Source organism: Callithrix jacchus, chromosome 11, assembly GCF_049354715.1.
Source record: "Callithrix jacchus isolate 240 chromosome 11, calJac240_pri, whole genome shotgun sequence".
NCBI classification, from domain to species: domain Eukaryota; kingdom Metazoa; phylum Chordata; class Mammalia; order Primates; family Cebidae; genus Callithrix; species Callithrix jacchus.
The window spans coordinates 67,554,254-67,571,046 of NC_133512.1; the positions used below are offsets into that span (position 1 = coordinate 67,554,254).

Consider the following 16,793-nt stretch of genomic DNA (forward strand, 5'->3'; position numbering starts at 1 on the left):
TATTATCTGAGGTCACGTGGTTCTAGGTTGGCATTTTTGTTTCAAAATGAGATTATGTATTACTGTGTTTTATTTTACATCAGATGTGCTGTTAAAAGAAGCAATAATGATAGCTTAATTTAATTACAATTTATATAAAAGGAGAGAAGGATTGAAAGAGAAGAAAGAAGGCATGGAGAGAACAAAGGAGAGGGGACCTAGCCTGTTTATTCTCTAGGCTTACTTGCATTAAGTATTTAATAAAATGCATGGGAATTTGGTAATGGAGACAGAGATTATAACATCCACAAGTTTTATTAAGCTCACTGTAATTACTTAGGCTTATATATGTGAAAAACAATTTTAGAGTATCTACAAGCCACATGCTGTGCTGGGGCTTTTATGCACATAACTGGGTATGTTTTAGGAGTGTTTTGGGGAAACTCTGGTCTAGATATTACAGCATATATAGTTGCATTTAGATCAAAATTAATTAGAACAGTTTTTATTTCTGAACTTGAGGTTTGATAGCATGCAGACATTCACTTTTTTAATTAGCAGTGAGACCAGCAACCTTTCAAAAAAATTACGCTGCTCTGTTGGTATTCCAAGAAGTGATTTTTGCTAGCTTCTAAAGCATAGGTTGTAGGCAATTGAAAAGTGAAGCATATCATTTGAAAGTCTACACATAAGGCATGCTTAATTAACCAACTTTTAATTAAAACTAGTGAGAAATGGAGGGTGTATATATAGTTAAAAGACAAGACCTCTTACTCAATTAAAGGAAACAGGAGAGAGGCATCGTATGAGAGGGCAGAGTGAACCATGGAGGTCAGCTGAGTTGATCTAGTAGCGTACAAAGAGCTTGGGAAACCTCTCTTCAGATTTTTATTCTTCATTACATTTACAGATGTTTAATGTATTCACTGTCATTCTTTTCCCCCAAATAACGGTTTGTTGGAGCTTTATGATTTTGCAAATGAAGCTATCTTTTGGGGATTGCTCTTTCTTTAATTTTAATGATGCCAAATGTCTGCTAGTCATCTGGCGAGGGAAATGAGGGCTGCTTGCTGTTGCTGTGCTGCCATGATCAAATTTCTCTTCTAAACGGTAGTCTCCAGCCCTTAGCTGACATTTCACACCAATTGCCCTGACACTGTTGGAGGCTAAATCAGCATATTAAGAAGCAGCAAGTGGCACCTAATGCCTGCCCTGAGAAAAGTTACTAGGTTTTAGTTACTGCAAAGATTCTCAGCTGCTTCTCCTTAAGTATTTTAGTTGTGCTCACTGATTTGAAATAACATTTCTCAGCTGCATAGATGACATACTGAATAAATACTGGAAGGAGGACAGTTTAAAGACTTAAAAGCAGTCTCTGTCAAGGCAGGCCATACTTTTCCTCTCAGCCATACACACACAGGGGAATTATCCCTATGATCTGCCTGTGTTTTAAGTTGCCGCATAAGTAGGCATCCATTACAGAGGAAGCTGGCAGTGTATATTTTTGTTGTGTTTTTGTGACAGTTGTAATTTCCCACTTTTCCATTTAGTGACAGCATTTAAAAAAGGAAATAATGTATGCACTTTAAGAAGCAGTGAGCGCAAAAGACTTCTAGTTACTCTTGGTAGCTTATATAAATGCAGAATCACATGTGTGGTACCGTTGATGTTTACGCATTGGGTAATGTTCATCTAACATTAACCAATGAAAGACTAGGGTCTGTGTAATATGGCTTTGATGCCATTTGTACATCTTTTTTTGATTTGCTTTATAGTGTTAAGAGTGTATTACTGAATCAGATTGATATGGTTTGGCTGTGTGCCTGCCCAAATCTCACCTTGAATTGTTATAATCTCCATGTGTCAAGGGTGGGGCCATGTGGATTGAATTGAATTATGGGGGTGGTTTTCCCCATACTGTTTCTGTGGTAGTGAATGAGTCTCACGAGATCTGAAGGTTTATAAATGGGAGTTTCCCTGTACAAGCTCTCTTGCCTGTCACCATGTAAGGCATGCCTTTGCTTCTCCTGTGCCTTCCACCATGATTGTGAGCCGTCCCCAGTCAGGTGGAACTGAGTCCACTCAACCTTTTTTCTTTATAAATTATCCAGTCTTGGGTATGTCTTTATTAGCAGCATGAGAACAGACTAATACACAGATATTTTGATTTATATGTTAGCTACTGTTTCAATAGCTTTAGTTTTCTTTTCTTTCAGATAGAACATCATTATGTTATATTTGGTTCTCATCAGAGAGTGAAAAAACTTATAAGCATGTCTCATTTTAAGGAACTGAATTGTTCTCTTTGTGAGAATTTGGGAGTGGTACGAGAAAGGAGAGTTAGAGTTAGACCAGCAAGGGTAAAAATATTTGATACATATTTTTTTCAACTTCAATCAGAGAAGAAATAATTTTATTAATGTTTATAAAGGCAATTAGTAATGAAAGGAAATAATCGAGTTATCAAGGATATATACCCAAGTACAAACAAGCAGTATTCAGTGAGAGACTTTAGGAAACTTCTGTTCTGTTAGTTATTAAAACAGTATTAAATATTGTTAGAACAGTTACTTTAAATTCTTAAGTAGTTACTATATAAAATAATTAAAACCACCTTATTTATTATCTGTATCTCAGGAATTCTTAGTGATCATATTTAAAGTGTATATAGGTTTTAAAACATAAGCAACTTATCATTTGTCAAGTAAAATATATATTAGATTTTTGATTTTTGAGGGTTTTTTTTTTGGTTGAGGGTTTGAATTTTTTGTAACTGAAGTTCCCATAGTATAAAGCAAATATTAAAAAAAAAAAAAAAACTACCTGGTGACTTTAATCTAAGGAATTAATTTTAACTTCTACCCAGTATTTGCAAAATGTTAGCAGTGATTAAAATTCCTTAAGGAAAAATGTATTACGTTCCATTTGATTAATACTTCTGTTGGCGGGCATTAGTTGATTTACACTGTGCATAGAATTAGTTGTGTGGCGAAACACAGTGTTTTTCTTATCTATTATTCAGGATTTATTTTTCTAGAATTCTGATTTCCTCCCCTTCTTTATGTTATCAGTGGAGGATGACATTTTTGATTTGAATTTAGCAGGTGAAGTTTAAAAAATCTATCTTTTAGTATTATCTTTCCTGATTTTTTTTCTGGCATAATTTTCTTTCCCTTTATTGGCAACATTTTCAACTTTCTTTTACCAGTGTTTCTTTTAAGCAATATATAGCTTTAAATTTTTGATGCAATATGGTAATTTCTGTTTCTTAATGAGAAAATTCAATCCATTGATGTTTAGTTTAATGACTGAAAACCTTGTTTTTATTTCTTCTGTTTTACTGTTTATTGTTTTACAAAATTGCTGCCTTTTTTTCTTATAGTTTTTCTTTCCATCTTTGTACATAATCATTTGAAAGTTGTGCTTTTTGAATTCATCATCATTTCTATTCTTAGTCTTTTAATAATTCTACTATTTCAATATGACATCAGCTATTTTGCAAGTTAAGATATACTGTATCTCTACATTGATGCCCCTTTCTCCCTACTTCTCTTGCCCTCCTCAATCCAATTAATTGATAGAACCTTAAGAGGCATATCTTTTCTTTTCTTCTTTCTTCCTTTCTTTCTTCCTTTCTTTCTTTCTTTCTTTCTTTCTTTCTTTCTTTCTTTCTTTCTTTCTTTCTTTCCTCTCTTTCTTTCCTCTCTTTCTCTCTTTCCTTTCTTTCTTTGACTCTGTTGCCCAGGCTGGAGTACAGTGGCACAATCTCAGCTCACTGCAACCTCTGCTTTCTGGGTTTCAAGCAATTCTTCTGCCTCAGCCTCCCACATATCTGGAATTACAGGTGCCTACTACCACGCCCAGCTAATGTTTTGTATTTTTTGGTAGAGACAAGGTTTAACCATGTTGGCCAGGCTGGTCTTGAACTCCTGACCTAAAGTGATCTGACTGCCTGGACTTCCCAAAGTGCTGGGATTACAGGTGTGAGGCACCACACCCACCCAGAGACAAAAATTTTTTATTAGAATTTCCTTGATAGTGTCTTCTTCTGTTTCAAGAGTACTTTTTGCATTATCATCTGATGTATATTTTTATCTTTTGGGCTGTAGTCCTGTCCCTTGGCACTTTGTTGATGATATCCCATTGTCTTTGGTCCCCTAGGCTTCAGATGAAATGTCCAGGCCTGGTATCATTGTTCTTTGCTTTCATTGCAACATATTTGTTATGTCTCAGAACTTATAAGACCTTTATTCTCGGAATTCAAGAATTTTACCAGGATATACCTAGTTGAGGGTCAGTTCTCATCCATCCACTTTACAACTCTGTGAGCCGCTGTGATCTTCAGACATGGGCTTTTTCCAGCTCAGAAGCTCTTTTTCCAGCTGAGAAGCTCTTTTTCCTAGTATATAGTTTCCTTTTGGAATATTTTACTATTTGCATGGTAAGTTGGTTTCCTAAATCTTTTCACATCTTTTAGCTTTTCCTTTAATATATCTATTTCTTTAATTTTTCTATAGTTTGAATTTTTTTGCATTTGAACTTCCCAGCCATTAATTTGGATAGCCACAAGGATTACCCTCTCCCTTTAATTCATCTGCTTAATTATTTATTCTGAAACTCGTGATTATATTTGATTCTTTTTCCTTGCATTTATTTTGTTTTTGTTCATGAATTTCTCCATCTCCTTTGTATGTTCTCTTTCATTGAAGTATATCCTAATTATTCTACCTGATCTATTTTCTAGACTTGTAATTTTTATCTGTTCTTCCTGGGGGCTATACTCTGGTGACATAAATTTACCCAGTGCAGGAATACTGCAGGGATTGAAAGGCAAAGGATTGGGCCCGTGTTTTAACAAAGCTTGCAAAGAGTCTTCTTTGACTTTCTTTCTCCTGGCACATTCTGAGATTCAGGAGCAGGGAAAACTCTTCCTCAGCTATTGAGTTCTTTCTTTTTTTTTCTTTTTTCCTTCCAGATTCGTTTATTAAAATATATAATTTTATACTTATGGAAAAGTTGCAAGGTCATTAAAACATACTGCCATATCTGATTCACCCATATTTCCCCGAGTTTACATTTGACCACATGTGTTTCAATATCACCCTTTCCCTCTGTCCCTGCCCCCGTCTCACATACACACAAATTCTTTTTGTGAGCCACTTGAGGACATTGCTAAAATCATCTTTTTTGGCTTTTTGAGGTCAGACGAATCTCACAGGGGGCTGTATCCAATTTGGAGTAGGGTTGGGGACAACAGATATTAGATGCTAACACTTCCTGGATATTCCACTTTTCAGTCCCCATAAGCTTCCGTATCAGTTCCAGTACATTGTTATGCCCCTTTGGGGAAATATACTCCATAGGGTTTTTCCCCCTTCGATTTGGTTGCAGGTTGAGTTGTAGTCCTTTCTCCTCCCCCACCCAATTAAATATGGGAAAAATACAAATCTATGTCTGTTAAAAAATTTCCTATAAAAAGATACAAATTCCTGTTTGAATATATTTGTGGATGTTATTCCTTCTCCATTGATATCTACCACTGTATATGTTATATAAGAAGATAATATGCTGGGTCATGCGTGGTGGCTTACACCTGAATCCTAGCACTTTGGGAGTCCAAGGTGGGCGGATCACTTGAGGTCAGGAGTTTGAGACCAGCCTGGCTAAACAGCAAAACTCCGTCTCTATTAAAATACAGAAATAACTGGGTGTGGTGGCAGGCACCTGTAATCTCAGCTACTTGAGCAACTGAGGGAGGGGAATCACTTGAACCCAGGAGGTGAAGGTTGCATTGAGCATGATTGCACCACTGCACTCCATCCTGGGCAACAGAGTAAGATTCTATCTCCCACCCAAAAGAAAAGAAAAGGAAAAAGAGAAAAGAACAACATTTAGAGCAGAAGAGACAAAGCTATTTGTCCCTGTTTTTTTAACATTAGAATATGATATAGGATGGTATAACATAGGTTGCTGATGCCACTGTTAGCAGCAGTCAGATCTGCTTTGAATTATCGCATTTTCATTGGCATAATGATGGATAAGTTTATCTCAGGCTTTTCTGTACTATATTAAAATGTCATTATTACTGCTGCTACGGTGACGAGGTCTTTTTCTAGTCTGGAGAGAAGGGCTGCTGTTGAAAATCACAAAATTGGTAAATATTTTTTATCCAAATATGAACAATGTAAATTAAATGAGACTTTATAATATTTTTTAAACAGAAAAGGTGGTGTGCAGACGTCTGAGTGAAATAATTCTCTGAGGAGCTGTCAGATTACTAACAGCACACCTCATTAATGTTACACTTGTTGCAGTTTTCCCGCATATTGTTGATATTTATTTGTTTGGTGTGCTGACTGCAGGAACAAATAAGAATACGGTTTTTGCCAGAGGTTTCATTATCCTGGTATTTGAAAGAATTGAATGAAAATATTATTCTCTGGCTCTCTCACATGGCTTAATGAACAACACACACAGCTGCCTGGAAGAATAAATGCTTTCAGCATTGTGCACACTAGTAGAGTTCCTTTAGTGTCTATAAAAAATTAATGAAGACAAATATAAGTTCATTTTTTCCTTCAATTTTCAAGTGAGCTATGATGGCCAGTATAGCAAATACAGAAAAAAATTAAATCAACCAAACCAAAGTATTTATCTGTCTACCCTGGCAACCTTTGATCCTTTGAGGTTCAGATATAAAAGAAACCCAAACATTATTGCAATTGAAAAAGTAAATGGCTTAAGCATTATTTATTCATGTGATTGTTTCGGAAAGGTATATGTTCTTCCATAGCAGCACTGGATATACATGTGTAAAAAGAATGTACACTACAGTAGTTTGCATTAAAAAAGATTGATATAAATCATTGACATGATATACAATATTTAATTTTTTAGTACTGATTTTGAAGTAATTTTTTAAATTACAAAATATACATGTTCAATGTAGGAAATATGAGAATGAGAAATACTTGAAATGCTATTACCCACAAATAACCATGATTTATATTTTTGGTGTATATTCTAAGAACGTAGGGAAAGTTTCCACTTTGCCCTCTGAAGGTATGCTGAAAATTAACTGACAAAAGGTACACTGAAAGGAGAAAAGGCATACTCATTTTATTAATATGCACACATGTGCAGAGAAGTCATATAGAATATGAAAACTCAATGGGCCAGTTGGTTGATGCTTTTATACCATGTTGAGGTTATGGAAGGAATAGGGGCTTGGGGCATGGCAAGACTGGTTCTAAGAGAGAAAGGAAGGCATGGGACAAAGGTGGTCTTGTTATGCAGATGAATGTTATACAGATAATATCTCTGAAAAAGAATGGATAATATAGCTTGTGGCTGAGTTAATTTCTCTGATCTGCAGATAAGGGATAGGGCCTCTGAGAAAGCCTGGTTCTTTACTTCACCAATATTGATTTTTCTCAACTGATACAAATCTTAACAAAAGGCAGCTTTTTGGCGCTATTGTTGTCTGCAGGCCCTCTGAATAGCCATCTCAAAATATGTCAAAGAAATATATTTGAGGGTGAAATCTTTTTGGTGTCGTTTAGTCTCCCATTTGAAACTTTATGTTCACAAAGTTTTGCATATTATGCAAGGATCGATAGCTATGGAGAAATTTGGGTTAGAGATTGTGAGATAGATTGTCAAAGAAGAAGAAAAAATATGTAGATTGGAACACCTAGCTCACGTCTTCTGGAATCAGACAGTCTTGAGAATAGGTCAGTTCAATTAAACAGTTATTTCTCATTCTAGGACACCACATTGCAGATGGACTCTAAAACCAGGACTCTTCATATGATGCAGTTAAATAGATCTTTAATAACAGGCATTTCTATGGCAAAAAGAAAAACAAAGGTTATATCTGGAGTCCATCTGCAAATTAGTTTTTCTGGAATTTGAAGCACCTTCAGTTGAATGGGCATAGTGGGAATCTACAGATTTTCTTGGATTGTATTTTAAAGCAAGAGTTTCAAGACCAGGCATGGTGGCTCATGCCTGTAATCCCAGTACTGTGGGAGGCCAACATGGGTGGATCACTCAACAGAAGTTTGAGACCAGCCTGGCCAATGTGGTAAAACCCCATCTCTACTAAAAATACAAAAGAAAAAAAAAAAAAAAAAAAGACTTGCCATGGTGGTGCACACCTGTAGTCCCAGCTACTCTGGAGGCTGAGGTGGGAGTATAACAGGGGGAGCTACTCAGCTACTAGTTCCGAAGAAGTTCTTAGCCTCACTAACCCCAAAGAATGGGGAAAGGGGCTCTGGAGGAGCGGTGAGTTTGCCTTAGAATAAATATCTTAGACCGAAAGAGTTTTGAGGAAATGTGATTTATTAGAAAGAGAAAGAAAGACAGCTCCCACACTGTCGAGGGAGGGGACCCAGAAAAGGAATCCGTATAGGTAGGAGTGGCTGGAGTTTTAACCCTTGAGTTATTCCCGCCCCCATTCATGTCCTCGTCCAATGAGAGAAGTTCTTTCAGACTTCCTCTGGAGTGATTGATCTTTGACTCTGATACTGGATTGGCTGCTTGGTCCACAACTCTGAGTTATAAAGCCCCCTCCTTCCAGAGCTTTCCATGGGTTTTTTTTGGGACAAAGGAGCTTCACCTGGCTTTCTCTACCTAGCCTGACCACAGGAAACCCAGACAGAGAACTTTACATTTGAAACCCCTCTGGTTCCTGGATGGAGGCGTGAAGCTGGGAAACTCTTGCCTTTGAAACCACGTCCCTCGCGGACCCAGGAAGAGAAGGCAGAGGTTGAGGTGAACAAAGATTGCACCACTGCACGCTACAGCCTGGGTGACAGAGTCAGACTGCGTCTCAAAAAAAAAAAAAAAAAAAGTTTCAGTGAACTTTTCGAGTAGTTTACTATAATAGTTATGAAGACAGTTTATATATAAGTGACTACAGTGGTTTCTCCCAAAGTTTACGACAGATTATCTAGCTTCAGTTTGTAGGACTTTAAGAAAAGCACAATTTTAATTTCTTGTGATTTTTAAGTCAGAATGGTGGAGGAAAAGTTGGAAACAGTAGATTGCAGAATCACAGTCAGATATTGAAGGGGATTAAAATGTAAAATTGAGTCCAGATTGCAGGTAATAATAAAATCTCAAAAACAAATGAGAAAAACTTCAGTGAGCTAGAAACTAATAACAGATATACTACATGTTTCCCTCTGAATTGTATTTCTTTTTGACCCTCTGGTCTGTCATTTCGACCAAGGATAAATCATAGTCAGACCAATTTATTTATAAAATAAGTTTCAGCCTTATTAACCTTGGCCTGATTATTTGCATAAAGTTCAACAAGGATAGCGATTGGTCATATAGGCTATTTTTAAGTTGACTTTGCTGTAACTTTTTCATATGAAATTTCAGATTAGACTATTTTTTTTTTTTTGAGTTGGCGCGCAGTAGCTCAGATTAGACTTTTAAAAATCTCTTGAGGTTTAGAGCCAAGCCAAAGACTGTGTCTGTAATGCCAGTATGAATTGAGTAAATTTTTTTCTTTTCAAGGACCCTAAAATATGCTGAGGTTCCTGGGGCCTGTCAGAAAGTGACATTACTTTCTTATCACAACAAGGTCAGGAATTTTGTAAGGGAGCTGTGTAGGCAAGGTACCTGGCCAGCCTTTTTCCAAGTCTGTTGGCGTTATAAAGTCAGTCCCAGTCTTTCAAAGCAGTATGATCACATCTTAAAACATGTCTTTCTAGTCAAAGCCTGGGTAAAAAATACAAGTGTTTTCAGTAGTGTCCTGATACAAAATAAAACAGATTTTTATTGAACTTATACAAATAACTATATTGCTATGAAATAAAAATAGTTGGCTGGGTGCTGTGACTCACACCTGTAATCCCAGCACTTTGGTAGGCTATGGCAGGTGGATCATGAGGTCAGTAGTTTGAGACCAGCCTGGGTGAAACCTCATCTCTACTAAAAGTAAAACAATTAGCCGGGGTGGTGGCATGCGCCTGTAATCCCAGCTACTCAGGAGGCCGAGGCAGGAGAATTGCTTAAACCCAGGAGGTGTAGCTGGCAGTGAGCCGAAATTGCACCACTGCACTCCAGCCTGGGTGAAAGAACAAGACTTCATCTCAAGGAAAAAAAAAAAAAGAAAAAAAATGAATATTCATAAATAGCTTCTAAATTCCGGAAGGAGCAGTAGAGAGAAAGGAAATGTTTAAAATGTGCTCAAAAAAGTTTTTTCTACCCAATTGTTATAAGCTATAAGTAACTTGAAGGAAAGAGTTTTTTTAAGTCTGGGAAAAACCTGTAAAACGTAAATAGCATCAACAATGTTTCAGTCAAAAAAGTGATACAGAATTAGTTTAGTCCATCAGTTCAGCTACATGGTATTCTTGTTCTGCTTGATATTAGGTTAGCAATTTTATGAGTCTAGTTTTATTTATTTATTTATAGCAGTTTTGTAAATTCTTACCTAGTGCATCTGTATGTTCTCAAAGTTGTCAGAAATGTGTACTTAAAATACTTGTAGTCTTTTCCATGAACCTCCTTGAAGACACCATTTTAGGATTTGCAAAAAGCTTTTATGGACAGAAAGCATCAGAATAAAGCAATTTGTTATGACAACAAGACTTAAAGTGATCATAGTTAAAGATGGAACTAACAAGGACTTTTTAAAAATTTCCATGGCATGTAGAAACTTAACATATCAAATATTTAGGAAACTCATCAAATTTTGGACACATTAACAGCATATTTATACACATATAACTCAAAAAAGATTAAACATCATATCTTAATTGACAGCATCATCCATGCAATTTAATAAATCAAATAAGCCATATTGTCTCTCTTTTGGATGCTTTAGGGGTCCTCTGTAACATCCCAAAGCTAATTTGTGGTCAGAACAACTTAATTTACAATTTAAAATTTGATTCTATGAAGCCTATTAAACATGTCAAAGGTTTAAAACACTTTATCAAAAATAGGCCATTGTGAAATAATAGTCATTCATTTAGCCAAATTGCTAATTAAAAGATTTCAGAAAGCAAAAACCTTTCCTCTTTGATAGAGAGGAGACTCAGCTTTCCAAATAATTAAAAGACCTAATAAAGACAGCATGAGTCACGTAGAATCTGTTTCTCTCTCCCTTCTCCTTTTTTTGGAGTTTTCCTAAAATGTAAGCCAAAGTCTTGTATTATTTCTTATTAATACTATATGAAAATCTTATTCAAAAGAAAAATACCAAATTATAGCCTCAAGTTAGTATGTGATATGAAGGTTCAATTTAAAAACCATATTAGTAAATTTATTTAACTTTAACCATTTAACCACGCAAGATTTGAAATTCCCCTTTTCCCTCAACTTTTTATACCCATTTAGTTTTATCTGCATCATTTTTTTCTCTTCATTTGAAGCAACCTTTAATCTCTAAACTAAACAATATTATTTTGTCAGTAAATACACATATATCCTCCTACCTTTTGTAAGTTTTCTTACCAAAAAATGTATCTTGCTTTTCTTGTACACATTGCATATAGAATTATTTAATAGTTTTTATTGTATTAATTTAAATATAAACTCAGTAATGTTAATTTCTAGTGAAAACCTAGGAATTAATTTTGAACTGTTTTATATCAGATTTGTAGGTGAAAACCATTTCATAATTTTTAAGAAAGATATGTTTTCTTAGTTTTTAATGAACAGATCTAAATATTTAGCTTTTCTATACCATATAAAAAATGTTAAACCATATAAATTTAAAGTTATATTTAAGAATTGTTATAATATTTTTAACTTAAAAATGATGCAGACATTTTTATGACTGTTACTTAATTTAACATAACAAGACTTAAAGATTTTAAATTACTGGAAAGTATTTTGAAACTATGACAAAGTTACCCTTGTGACTGTCTTCCCCAGTTGTCCTGGGTTCTGAGTACTCACATGGCATTCGGAACAGGTATGAAGAATATGGCTTCTCTGGGTCCTGGATTCATATACCAGGTCTACAACCCAGGACAGAGGTTTGCACATGGTGGTTGGTGGGTCACATGCCATGGACACACATATGTTTCCAGGTCTTACCATGGCCACCTGTCCAGACTCCAGAATGCAGAGGCTCAAAACTAAAGAAATAAGTTCACATAAAGATATTAACAAGACTTTGGGAGAATCAAGCAACCAACACTTACAGCTTTTACAGACAAATTAAGTAAACATAAAAATTATACACAAGCAGCAGTTTCATAACCTTAAAAATTATAGCATAGACAGCATAAACCTGTTAACCGGTAGACCCAGGCAAAAATGTCAGCATTATATTTAATATAGTTCTAAAGACATTCTATTATTCCATTTTATGAACAATTTTTTTTTTTGAAATGTAGTTTCACCTTGTCACCGAGGCTGGAGTGCAATGGCACAATCTTGTCTCACTGCAACCTCCACCTCCTGGGTTCAAATGATTCTCCTGCCTCAGCCTCCTGAGTAGCTGGAATTATAGGCACCTGCCACCACACCCAGCTAATTTTGTATTTTTAGTAGAGACAGGGTTTCACTATATGGCCAGGTGCCTGACCTCAGGTGATCCATCTGCCTTGGCCTCCCAAAGTGCTGGTATTACAGGCATGAGCCTCTGTGCCTGGCCTTTATCAACAATTTTAAAACTAGCTTTGTTTACCAAAGATTATATTAATTCACTTAGAAATATCATATATACATAATAGATATAGACATATGAACATAAAGAGACACAGAATCAAATCTTACATGTTTCATTAAAATTCTCATTGCAAGGTTCCAAATAGCCCTTCCCTACCATCCTTCTTCAGATTACCTGTTAGCTAGGCAGCCTTAAACTTGCACTTCCAAAGGGATGACCTAGGTGAATCAAGATGTAAAAATCATTGTTCGCCAAGACAAAGAAGGGCATAGGTAAAGACCACTTAAGACAAATAGCCAGGAAAAATACCATAAATAAAAGTTTGTTACGGAAACTTTTAAATGAATGCCTTTCCCTTCCTATAGGTTTCCAGTGGTTTTGGTGTAGAAAGGGAGATTCCCTTACAAATGGAGTTTTCTTATAGGTGTAAATTTCCTTTACAATAAGTTTAAAATGGGTAGCAAAATGCTGGCAAGTTGTATTTTGAAAATTCATTTAGTTGAATAGGTGTCTTTTTAAATTTCTTTTTTTTTTTGTTTTGAGGCGGAGTTTCAATCTTGTTGCCCAAGCTGAAGTAATGTGGCATGATCTTGGCTCACTGCAACCTCTGCCTCCTGGGTTCAAGTGATTCTCCTGCCTCAGCCTCCCAAGTAGCTGGGATTACAGTGATGCACCACCATGTGCAGCTAATTTTGTATTTTTAGTAAAGATGGGGTTTCACCATGTTGGTCAGGGTGGTTTTGAACTCCTGACTTCAGGTGATTTGCCCACCTTGGCATCCCAGATTGCTTGACAAGTTTCTGTTTCTTAAAACAGAATACAGTTCTGTTTCTGAATTCAGGGTGGAGCCCATTAATGAACCTATTTGTGACTATCGGGGCTCTACTGATCAACCAAGTGAACAAAATATGGGCTTGAAGGGGAACAATTGATGATTAAAGGGAACTAGGTGGAAGACTGAACATGGCAAAGGAGAGGAAAACTCAGACGGAGCCTTGAGTCCAAGAGGAGGCAGTTTGGAGACATCTTAGGCTTCCCAAAAGGCCAATGAAGTTTTACATCTTTTCTTTAAGCAAAAATCTTACTAATAAGAAAGGAAGTGAACAGAGAGACTGAACATACAATTAAGATAGTGTTTCAGTTCATTGAAAAAGATTCCTGTGGGAGAGACAGGATCCGAAAGAGAACAGAGAAGTTTAAAAAAATATATAGTTTGAATGTCGGCTTATAACTAAGTTGTTGATCCTAGAGCTCTTAAAAACATCTTTTCAAATCTCTTATCATCAGATTTTTGCTGGGACAAACAGCCGGTATTCCAGCTTTTGAATCTTTTTTATCCCTCTTTGTGTTTAAACTGAAGGTATCTACCAAGTAACCCAGAATCAAAACTTGTAACTCTTTTATGACTAAGCAAGGATGCAAGATGTATTTCAAAAGAGATGCAAAGAAGCAGTCCTAACGAGATCCAGAGCCACCCCCAAAGACAGCTAGAAGAAGAAAAAGACTTCTAGATGAACAGGAGAGCAGTAGCCCTCCACAAAGGGAAAATGATCTATAACAAATGGATATTGCAAAATGTCAAAAGTTACAAAAATTCCAACTAATTGTTATAAGAATTTTTATAAGAACCATAAATTTGTAAATTATATAATATAGTCATAATTTATAAGAATTATAAATTTATAAATTATATAATATACTTATAATTCTTTATAAGAATTACAAATTTATAAATTATATAATATATCATTCTTTTTAAGAATTGTATAATATAATTCTTAGGCACAGTGGCTCACTCCTGTAATCCCAGCCCTTTGGGAGGCTCAGGCAGGTGGATCACTTGAGGTCAGAATTCAAGACCAACTTGAGCAACATGGTGAAACTCTGTCTGTACTTAAAATATGAAAAACCTAGCCAGGCCTGGTGGTGCGTGCCTGTAATCCCAGCTACTTCATAGGCTGAAGCGCGAGAATTGCTTGAACCCAGGAGGTAGAGGTTGCAGTGAGCAAGATGGCACCATTGCACTCCAGTCTGGGTGACAGAGCAAGACTCCATCCCTGTCCCCCCCCGACAGAATTATGTAATTCTTCTTATAAATGTTTATTTTTTTCTCCTGAGTTAAGGAATTTACATCTACATCTATCTGAATCACTAATGAGAATCAAACCTTGGCTGCCTCAGTAGGAGCATAGAGCCCTAGTCACTAGACCGCAGGCTGGAGGGCTGTTTTTTTTTTTTTTTTTTTGCAGATTCTACAGGGCAACCAGAGCAGACTGTTTGAGCAAAGGAGTTTAATTTTGTTTTAAATCAGATGTCTGCCTTTTTATTGATCTTGCCAGGAGAGGTTTTAAGGCTGAATTTTTTTTTTTTTTTGTATTTTTTCGTAGATATCAGTATGAGAGCTGGTGAAGAGAAACACTCTCTAAAAAGTTTTCTTTTAAATATAGCCAATTTTATTTATTCCATAAATGACTCAAGCTAATAAGCCTTTTACTTGGAAAGTCCCAGAGATAACTTTCCAGGTTTAGCGTCCATGGATATAAGTTTAAAAAATGTGTACAGAAGATTCAGCCCTCATGATCCCTCTGAAAATTCACTTCCAGAAACAGGATAGCAAAAGTCTCTTTGCCACAGGTTAAGGTTGATATTTATGCATATGATGTCTCTAGTCTCTCACAAATTTGTGGGAAGCTGCCAGTCACTAACCCATGAATCTGTGACAACGGATAGGCCCATGTGGGATTGGACTTTCTCAGATCTAACCATGCAGCAAAAGTTGAGAAGGCAAAATCCCCTTACGATTGAACTTCTTCTTTTTTTTTTTTTTTGAGACGGAGTTTCGCTCTTGTTACCCAGGCTGGAGTGCAATGGCGCAATCTCGGCTCACCACAACCTCCGCCTCCTGGGCTCAGGCAATTCTCCTGCCTCAGCCTTCTTAGTAGCTGGGATTACAGGCACGCGCCACCATGCCCAGCTAATTTTTTGTAATTTTTAGTAGAGACGGGGTTTCACCATATTGACCTGGATGGTCTCAATCTCTTGACCTTGTGATCCACCCGCCTCGGCCTCCCAAAGTGCTGGGATTACAGGCGTGAGCCACCGTGCCCGGCCTGGATTGAACTTCTTAAGGAACATTCCCCTGAGTGGTTGGCAAATGCAAAGCAAAGAGTGTGCCTCTTAAAATCTTACTTGTCTTGGGGTTCTCATTTCTTTCATACTGGCTACCAGATATGATCCCAAAATCATGCCATCTGGATGGCTGAGACCAAAAAATGGTGATTCCATTTGATGACAAAGTAAGCTCTCAGGGACATAAAACAAGACGAAAGGGACATTATGACAACACAGAAAAACAAAGAGGAAAACACATGACTATTTCTGGGAAGAAAAGGATTAGACAATATGAATATTTATACCAAAAAAAAAATACCAATCACTGAACCTAAGACTAGTGTATAAATGCTTTTCTCTTATTCTTAAATTTGGAAAAGGAGAAAGCAACATTGACTTTGAGTATCTGCTCAATTGGATTCCACAGACAGACACATGGGAATCTGACTAGTAAGACATTTTTACCCTTCTTCCAGCTTGTCAGTTTCTGAGTTCCCTGGACTGTGGCTTCAGAAAAGCATTTGCTTACTCTGCTCATAGCATCAAAAGTGTAGGGGCCAAGGGAAGGAAACCTTCCCTTTGCTCTCTAAAGATTTGCTGAAGATCAACTGACAAAAGGCAAATTAATAGGAGAAAATCATAAACATTTGTTATTGTACACACATGTGCATGAGCATCATAGGAAATATGAAAACTCAAGGAATAGGCCAGATGGTTGTTGCTTTTTTTTCTACCATCTTGAGGTTATAAAAAGTAAGGGAACTTGGAGCATGGCAAGACAGGTTATAGGAGAGAAAGGCAAGGGGAAAGGTAGTCTTACTATGTAGCTGTAACCTCACATGTAGCAGCTCTGAGAAAGAGTGGATGGTAGGGTGTGGTTGAGTTAATTTCCTAGATCTGCAGGTGAGGGGGTAGGGCCTCAGAAAAATCTTGATTGTTTATTTCACTAATAAGATTTTTTTCAACAGATACAGATCTTCTTGATAAAAGACAGCTTTTCAGGGCTATTGTTAATCTGCAGACCCTCTGAATAGCCATCTCAAAATATGTCAGTAAAGTATAT

General features: G+C 36.5%; 1 protein-coding gene and 1 long non-coding RNA gene across 27 annotated transcripts in view; one reads left to right on the plus strand and one right to left on the minus strand.

Moving 5' to 3' along the window:
• CACNA2D1 (calcium voltage-gated channel auxiliary subunit alpha2delta 1) overlaps positions 1-16,793 on the plus strand; it is a 500,040-nt gene that overhangs the window by 126,057 nt on the left and 357,190 nt on the right. The gene's annotated exons all lie outside the window — the stretch shown is intronic.
• Positions 9,577-12,036, minus strand: LOC118143694 (uncharacterized). The gene is made up of 3 exons (XR_004728029.3): positions 11,902-12,036; positions 10,430-10,535; positions 9,577-9,711 (listed from the first exon to the last, which is right to left on the minus strand). It is a non-coding gene; the product is annotated as an uncharacterized LOC118143694 (long non-coding RNA).